The sequence below is a fragment of the Panicum virgatum genome, chromosome 5N (genome assembly GCF_016808335.1).
Source record: "Panicum virgatum strain AP13 chromosome 5N, P.virgatum_v5, whole genome shotgun sequence".
NCBI lineage: Eukaryota > Viridiplantae > Streptophyta > Magnoliopsida > Poales > Poaceae > Panicum > Panicum virgatum.
Genome location: NC_053149.1, coordinates 59479386 through 59488170, shown reverse-complemented (window position 1 = coordinate 59488170; position 8785 = coordinate 59479386). Strand labels below are relative to the sequence as shown.

The following is an 8785-nucleotide window of genomic DNA, read 5'->3' as shown; positions in this document are numbered from 1 at the left end:
CATATTTCACCTTCTTTGTTCTGTATAACTTTCGGAATTTGCTTTGCTAAACTGGACTGAAATGCTGAACTTATTCAGAAAAGAAACTTTTCAGAGACACAGGTGAGCTCACAAAAACAAGAAACAATTCTACTTAATTTCTATATGTGGCCTCGAAGGGAGTCAACATCAGGTCAGGTCATCTAATGTGTCAATGACAATTCCCTCTATGAAATCAAGGACGGTTCCTTGTATGGTTCTATTTGATTTTTTTACATAAAGGTAGCCAATGTGAAATCAAGATGAAGGAAAGAACTATAGCAGAAGGCGTATTCAAGTTCTACAAATAATTGCCTCCACAAAACAGAGAGGAAAGCTGAATCATCCATGATTGGATCCAAACATAAAACGTGCTAAGCTTACATACAGTGAAGAAGCGGGCAGCAGCAGAGCAGCAGCCGCAGCTGAGGAATAACAACCCTCCGTAGATCCGCAGGCCGCCTGCAAAATAATAGAAAAGGGTAACAGAACAGGCACCCCTAAAGAATAGCAGATAAGGAAGAGCAGGAACCAAAAACTCCTACGCAGCAGGATGACATCCAACAGAGACTACAATTCGACCAAAAAAAGAAGGAATAAAACTCCAACGGAGTCCCGCTCGTCCCCAGAGGAGCCAAGAACAGGCACCCCAAAAAATTACCGAAGGAAAAGCAGAACCCAAAAAATTCCTCCTGCAGCAGTGGGAATGCACCCAGCCAAAACTTAATCTCCAACAAGAAAAGAGGGAATAAAACTCCAGCGGAACCCGTTCGTACCCATCGGAGGTATCCCAAGAAAAGCGGAAGGTCAACCCATCGAAAGCAATTCCAACCTCAACGATACGAGCGGGAGAAGAGCAAGGATGGAGATGGCGGAAGCAAGGACCTACCCGGAAAGGGAAACCGAAAGTGAAAGAGGACCACTAATTCCACCCGGGTCAATCTTTATCATAAGCAAATCGGCAGCGCCCGCCGCAAGAAGCACGCGACGACGGCAGAGGCACTCCGCGCGGAAGTCGGTAGGACGAGGACAGGCAGGCGGGGCTTCCTATGCCGTGGAAGATAGATAAGTCATTATTTTAAGGCTTATTTGGTCCAATTATTCTATATAAACTTCAGTAACTATATTCAACATTTTAATATAATTAATTCAATATTTTATTAAACCAGTTCAATATTTGACAATAAAAATGTTGAAACTATACAGATAAATTGTTGAAATTGGAAGAATAAAATGTTGAACTGTTAAATTCAAAATGTTGAACGCTAATAGACAAGCTTCTTCTCGGACGAGAGGCGACGTGGAGCGTGAGCAACGATGCGGCGGAGAGCAGCGCCGGCGCGCGCAGCCCTCGGACGAGAGGCGACGTGGAGTGCGAGCAACGACGCGGCGGAAAGCAGCGCCGGCGTGCGGGCTGCGCGCTGCGACGGCGCATCCTCTGGGATTTCGTGACCAATTTTATCACCGGCAAATCCTGCAGGTACTTCAATCCCTTCTAGTTTGGTTATCTCGTCGCCTTCCTCCAGTTCTCGTGGACAGCAAGGATTCAATTTTTGCTCCATCCTAATTATCTGGGAGCAAATGCTCAAGCATCTTCGACATCGGCGGGCGGGCAGCGCTGGCCGCGGCTGCGCGCTGCAGGCGATGGCGGGCAGCGTCCGCGTGCCGCAGGCAGCAGGAAGCAGCAGGCGGCTGCAAGCAGCGGCAGCGCGCTGCAGGTCGCGGCAGCCGGCACCGGGAAAGCAGAAGCCGCGGGCGGACGGCGGTGATGGTGGCGGGGAGACAAGCTTTGCGGATGCGGAGACAGGGTGGATCAACGGGTGTGTTTTTTTTTTTCACGAATCTCAAATACTGGAAGGTAAGTTGGAAAATTTTTTTACAGAAGATGAATAGATTTTCTGCAGGCAAGCAGGCGCGTGGGCCGTCGGAATCGTCCAGCCAGCCGGACGGCAAACCTACACAAGGCGGACGATGGGCATCGCAGGGCCCAGGGATTTTGGGCCGACGTGGCCGGGCTGGCCCCGCGCCTCCCCTGCCTCGTTTGTTACTTTAGATTGGAACTGATATTGTGACTGTTAATTTTTTTTGCGGGTAAAAAAAGAACTTTATTATCTAAACTGTTCCTCAATACAATCGGTGGCAATAAGGTTAGTGACACACACTGGAGCCTGATCTAACCACACCGTTGCGTGAGTGTTCCGCCTAGCTAATGCAGCTAATTCATTTGCTACCTTGTTACAATCTCTCTTTATCTTGACTATCTTCAACTCCACCAAGAGTTGTGATACAAAGCCGATTTCTGATCTCCAACCTCTTGCTCGTGAGAGCTTGCACTACTCTGATATTGTGACTCGTTAATGTAAGGAAGAAACAATGAAATTTTGCTAGCAAAGCATCCTGGGAGCATGGAAAAGGACCGATGCGAGTCTGAAACATTCAGTACAGCGCTACCAATCTCAGTGCAACCTAGGCTCTTCACGATGTTGGTTCTGAGTGAAGCTAGAAAAGGAGATAGAGTGTTTGGGCATCACTTCTAACATTGCAGCTAGTGATGCCTAAGTGGTGCCTAAGCTTCAAAAAATGGGAGCGGTGAATATTCTAGCATCGATGCTTGTTGATAGAATACTGAGTAGAGAAGAGAGATTGGATGGGAGGAGAGAACTTGATGTGCAGCTGAGAGAGAAAAATGAGATGAGTCGCTTTCAGCTTTTGAGGAGAGAGAACCGATGCTAATTTTGTTGTGGTGGCTGATATGAATAGTTTTAAACTTCACTCATACTGTGGAGGGCTTTGAAGCCACTCCACCGGATCTCAGCCCCAATTTCAGTGCATCGCCCGCAACTGTGGGTATGGTCAGTGACCCATATTACGTGGATCTTACACGTCAGTGACTCAATGTCATCGAGAATATCACCGTATAATGTCACTGAATCTGCGTCCGTCTGACACATGGGTCATGAATCATCCCCTCGACGCCTGATATACGCTTCCACAGCCACCGCTCACCCGTTCATGGGCAGCCGGGCATGGAGTCATTCGTCATTCATGGACAATTAGATGGCCGATCAAGATCAAGATGTTGGTCCGCAATGTTTGCCACTAGACATAAAAGGTAAGTAAAATAGCATGACTTGTATTGGATGCAAGTCTATCTATTATCTATCTATACTATAAAGGATGAAAGAATTGAAAACATTTCTCACTAAGATTAACTCACCCACCCACCTCACAAAACACCTCTTGAAGGCCCACATGTAAGGCCAAGTGGTTGACAGGATCATGGTGGACCCAAAAAACGGAGAGAAGGAAAATGATTCCGCCCAAAATATTTTTTTTGTCACTGTGGCCTCCTCTACCCATCCGGATGTACCCACATTCACTTCCCTTTTTTTCCTTCGTCCTTTCCATCTCGCGCTCCCTGATATTCACGCGACATGACCATCATTCGCCCATAATTCGTGTGTTATTTGTTTTGGAAGCATAATAGTTGACATCATTGTTTTATGAAATTTTGGAAGGATAATAATTGACAGCATTGTTTTATGGAAGGAAAAGAAAGGTGTGCACAATTATGGGAGAAATTGATCCTCACATATTTCTTTTCTTATGCACAACTAGGAAACCGAGTAGTATATATGGATGGGCAAAAATTAAGTATAAATTCTTTCCATACTAAATAATCAAAATATCATATCAATCAATCAAGGGGTTAATTGAAATTGCCCTAATTGCCGCAAAACCTTTCCAAAAATATAATATCTCCTTGCCTTCCAATCACAGCATCTATAAAAGCAATATATCACTAGGGTTAATCATTCACCCATTGTTGCCGTTGTCGCGCCAAGAATCTGCTACCATCTGATTTCATCTTCCAAGATAGGACCTCTCTGCTGATCGGAAGGGGGCTAAAACTGCGGCAAGCATCTGATTCCACAAAAGCAACATGAAGTTGCATTCAACACCAAAGTCTGCCTCCTGCCCATGTTGCAATGTTTGTTGTGATAGAAGTTTTATTTTGTTAGTTAGGAAGGAGATGTTGTTTATTAGAGTGTTGAAATCATGTCTACACATGTTTAAAGATTCAGCGATAGTGCTAATGAAATAAGAAAATAAGATGTGTAGATAGGATGCGGCGCGGATGGTAGCGCCCGGCACAGCGGCCTTCCCCGATCGGCGGGACGGCACTGGCGCGGCTGTTCGGCGGCTTTCTCGGCTCTACAAGAAAGCGTCTTTTTATTTTTATTAACGTGCGTGTCGCACGTGCGTTGCTGCTAGTCTGATCTAATTGAATTGACATCGTGACACTGAAATTGTAGGCAAAAGGAACTATTAATACTCATGATGGATGCCTGTCGTTGTATTGTATCCATTGCTTATCCAAAGTTAAATGGGTTTTAGCATGGAAAAAAATAGTGGAAATCAGTAAATCCCGCGGAAAGATGATGAATTACTGAGTTCTCCCTATACACAATTCATTTCCACAACTTGCCTAAGAGATACAACGCTCCATGTCTCAGCTCCTTCTCGTAGTTGTGCATAGACCACTCGGTTCACGGAATCTAAGCAAATACTTACAGTGCCAAACTCATACACTGGCATGCCATTGTAGGACTTGCCAACTCTAGGCATAAATAACAAACCCTTCCCCATCGCGTATGCCTGGATACACTCCTTGAAGCTCAGATCTGCCATGGCTGTTCCTGGCGCCCCATGGCAAGAAGGGAGCCGTGATTCTTTCGGTTGTGCATCGAGTGGTCGCTTCTCTGAATCTCTCAAGTAGCCCAGATTCTCTCTAGCCCCAGGCTGCACAACCTCCAGTCCTTCAGCGGCTTGGTTCATCATGTCCAGGCCTAGTGTCAAAAGCACCCGTATGCGCTCGTTGGCAAGCAACTCCGGTGGGAAACGGCCCTTCCAGCCCTTGTACCAACTAACCATCTCGTTGAAATCAGGATTTGGTGAACACAGTCAATGGTACATGACCTGATGCCACTTGCTGAAGAAATCAACTTCCAGCATATATATCAACCATTTGCTGCACCGGGATTGTAGAGGCCCAAAGCATCACCCAATTGAACTGATCGAGCTTCTGGTCTGCTGGGTTGATCTGAAACTCCTGCAGTGCCATCTTCAGTTTCGGAACGATATAGCGCGTAATCAGGTCTTCCCAAATTGCAGAATCAAACACTTTTTTCCATGGAAACAGCAGAGCGTGAGCTGATGCATCGCGTGCTTGCCATACGTGGAGGACACTGCTCAGCTTGTGTCGGATGGAATGACAGAGAGTTTCTATGCTGCTTTGCTCAAGGATCGGCAACCATGGGTGCACCCACACATCGATTGGCACATTCTCACTGCGTGGATCCCATGATTCCACGGCAGCCGAGAGCTTTGGCATGACCACATGCTCAAGTATCAAGCCAAGCGCAACAAGAGGCAGCACCTGTTTCCACGTCCTCAGAAAGCCGAGCATCGGTTCTGGAACCCTTGCATCCCACGAATTGGTTCCTTGTATTCTCACGGGCGGCAGGATGACCTCGCTGACAAGCTGCGCGTACGGCGCCATGGATGCAGCACTGTGCGAGAAGTCATATGGTTGGTCTTCCTCCAGCAAATCCTTCCACGATGACATGACCTCCAGCCCAACCGACGGATCCTGGAGCGGCTGCCAGCCCTGGAAGAAGCGGATGAGCAGCGGATGCGCGAATTGGCAGGCGATCCATGCGATGCCGCACATCTTGAACTCCTCCCCGAAACGCGCCTTCAAGTCCCGAATCTCCATGAACAATCCTTCGAGAGTGAGAACGCCGGCTGCATCGTCCACACGGACCTTCTCTAGCGCCCCTGCAATCATCTCCATAACCTTCAGCTGCCGTATCTGCACTACTTCCTGCTCCGACAGCTTCTCCTTCTCCCGCGCCAAGCTGGCCGCCTTCTCCCGCTCCCGCCGCAGCTGGGCGTGCAGCCTCTGAACGTCGATCCTCGCGTCGTCAACAAGCAGCCGCACGTTGTACTGCAGCTCCGGCATCGGCGCGTCGTTCGACTCCATCTCCTGCTCGCCGTTGAGCCCTCTCAGATCCGTCAGGACACGCTCCTGTGGCCCTCGTGTGTCGATCACCTTCTGAACAACAGCAGGCTGCTCCCCCGGCTCCTCCCCATCGCGCGTTGCCAACAACGCGATCCTTGTCAAGACCGGAGTTTTCCTGACGCTGTCCTTCTTCAACCACCGATGCTGCCGCTCCTTTGTTGACGCCGGCGGGCAAGTCGCGGGCGTCAGGTTCTCCTTGGACGGCGCGAGCATGGGTTTCTTGAACCCTTCGACGAAGCCGAGGCCGGCGTTCTTGAGTCGCACGGTGGCCTCCAGTGGCTCTGTTCTCCCCTGCCCGTGCTTGCCGAGGCCCATGCCGGGAGAGTACCCGCCCATCATGCGCATCATATTGGCCACAGTGGCGTTAGACTGCACGCTCCCCGGAGCCGACGGCGGATTCCCCGACGCCTGGGCCTGGCGCCGGTGCGCCGCGGCGTCGCGCTCCCGCTCCTTCTCCTCCCGCCTCGCGCGGGCGCCCTCCCTGATCTTCCCGAACATCGCGGGCAGCGGCTCAACGTCCTCCGCCTCTGCCCCTGCCTCGTCCTCCTTGGCCACGGCGTTCCCAGGGACGGGATCTGGTTCCTGGGAGGGCATGGCGTAGCCGGTGGAGACGAACCGGACGGGCTTGGAGAGGTCGGGCTCGAGCGATTCCCTCCGGCGCTTGCGGCGGCGGGAATCATCGTCGTCTGAGTCGCCCTCAGCGGAGACCCAGTTGATGGCGTCGTGGCTGTCCATGGTGGCGGCGCCGCCGCCGCTCGCTCCCCACTCTTTGCGATCGGGATTCGGGAGGAAGAGAATCGCGCGAGGATCGAACAGCTTCCTCTGTCGGTTCGCAAGAAGTATTCGCGACTGGGGAAGGATGAGGGAATTTATGCCAATTCAATCCGAACGTGTTTTCCCTTGAGCCCGAGTCAGTTTTTTTTTTAAGTCAAGAGCCCGAGTCGGTTGCGAGCACAGAGCACTAGCAGCTGTTCATTTGTTCATCCGTGAGAGTCGGTTCGTTTCCCTCTGCAACTCTAGTCGGTTCGTTTCCCTCTGCAATTTCTTTCATTCAATCATCACGTGTTTTTTCTCTCTTGTTGACGTCGAATGCCTTTGACCCTTTGTGTTCTACCCAGAGATCCAGAAATATTAGCCACAATGTAATAAAAAAAGGTGATCTTAAAGTAATGATTGCATCTGTAAAATGAGCAATAGACATTGTGGAAATTAGTTTTAGCTTGCGGTGCACCTCAAGCCTAAAGTCGACCACAAGCAATAGATAAACCATTTCTCTCTCTCTCTCTTCATTCTAATCGGATCATTCTCTTGCAGTTGAATCAGGGCCATACCATTGTGTGCATTGCTTTTACTATAGTCCACTATTTATGAACCCCACCCCTAAGGTCACAGTGCACCAGAACCATTGCCGGTGCCCTTCAAGGGCGATGTATAGAACAAAAGTACTCCCTCCTTCCCTGTTTATAAGGCATACACGTATATCAAGATTCAAACCTTGTCATCTTTGACCAATAATTTGACTATTAAATTTTTATTTTTATAATGCAAATTTCATATGATTGGATTCATAATCAAATATATTTTACAATGATTATAAGTTTATAATCAAAAGTGATATAATATATGATAAATAAATGGTCAAAGTGTTGTTTAGAAGACCGTGTCATGTTCCACCATGCCTTATAAACGGGGAAGGAGGGAGTAGTCCTTATGCGCGAGTCCCGTAACAGTGGTCAATAGTTATTTCTCACATCATAATATTTGTAGTAAAAGTAGTCCTTATACATGGGTCCCATACTAGATTGATATGTGTGGCTAGGAATCAACAACAGGAAAGAGAAGATACTACTTTTTTAATTCTTATGGCTAGGTCATAGTGCTATGGGTGACTGTAACATGTCATAGATATAAAGACTGCCTCCACAATGTTTATAGCTACCCATAAGGTCCTAAAGACCACCCTTATTCAACATTGCTGGTGCCTATACAGTGCAAGAACAGGCTAAAATAAAATTTGGTGGCATTGGGGCAGGGACGGCTATCTGCTGTGCTACAGTAACTTTTCTTGGCCTGCCTCATGTCCAAAGCACTGTGGAGCCCGGCCTAACTCACAAGGCGACGGGCCCCCGTGTACGGGTGGGGCAGGGGTTCGGGGGTTTTCTTGGCCTGCTGTGAGAAGGTCATTCTACCTCTCAAACAATGCCGTGGGGGCGGTCTTACCCCCGCAGGTCAAGTTTTTACAGTAACTTTTAGCGAGTTGTGCTACAGTGGCTGCTTCCAAGTTCCAACCAATGGAAGGAAGGTGCAGTGTCAAATTCTCCTTGTGCAGAGCTGCTGATAGCTCAGCTCCTGATCATGCTAGCAGTAGCAGATCAAACGCATTTAACATATTTTATTGGCCACACGGGTCCCGTCAAAGGATCCTGAAAGGCCCAGTTGATCGGTAATCATGCTTAATCAAAAAACACAACCTGTTCAGCTAATATATTTTTACGATACGATGCTGACTGCAGATCCTCCCTTCGCCTGCTAGCTAGTAAAAGTAGCTAGCTTGACTGAACAATTGCCACACGAGCAAGGCCGCAACCACGCGATGGGGGTGAACGTGATGAAAATGCCCCTCCATAAACGGTGAGACCTGACGGAGTTGTCGACTCACCACCAGCCATGAAAACCTTTTTT

At 48.6% G+C, this 8785-nt stretch overlaps 1 pseudogene; it reads right to left on the bottom strand.

Annotated features, from left to right (window-relative positions):
- Positions 1 to 4431: 4431 nt before the first annotated feature.
- On the bottom strand, positions 4432 to 7018 carry LOC120676746 (annotated as a pseudogene).
- Between the last annotated feature and the right edge of the window lie 1767 nt (positions 7019 to 8785).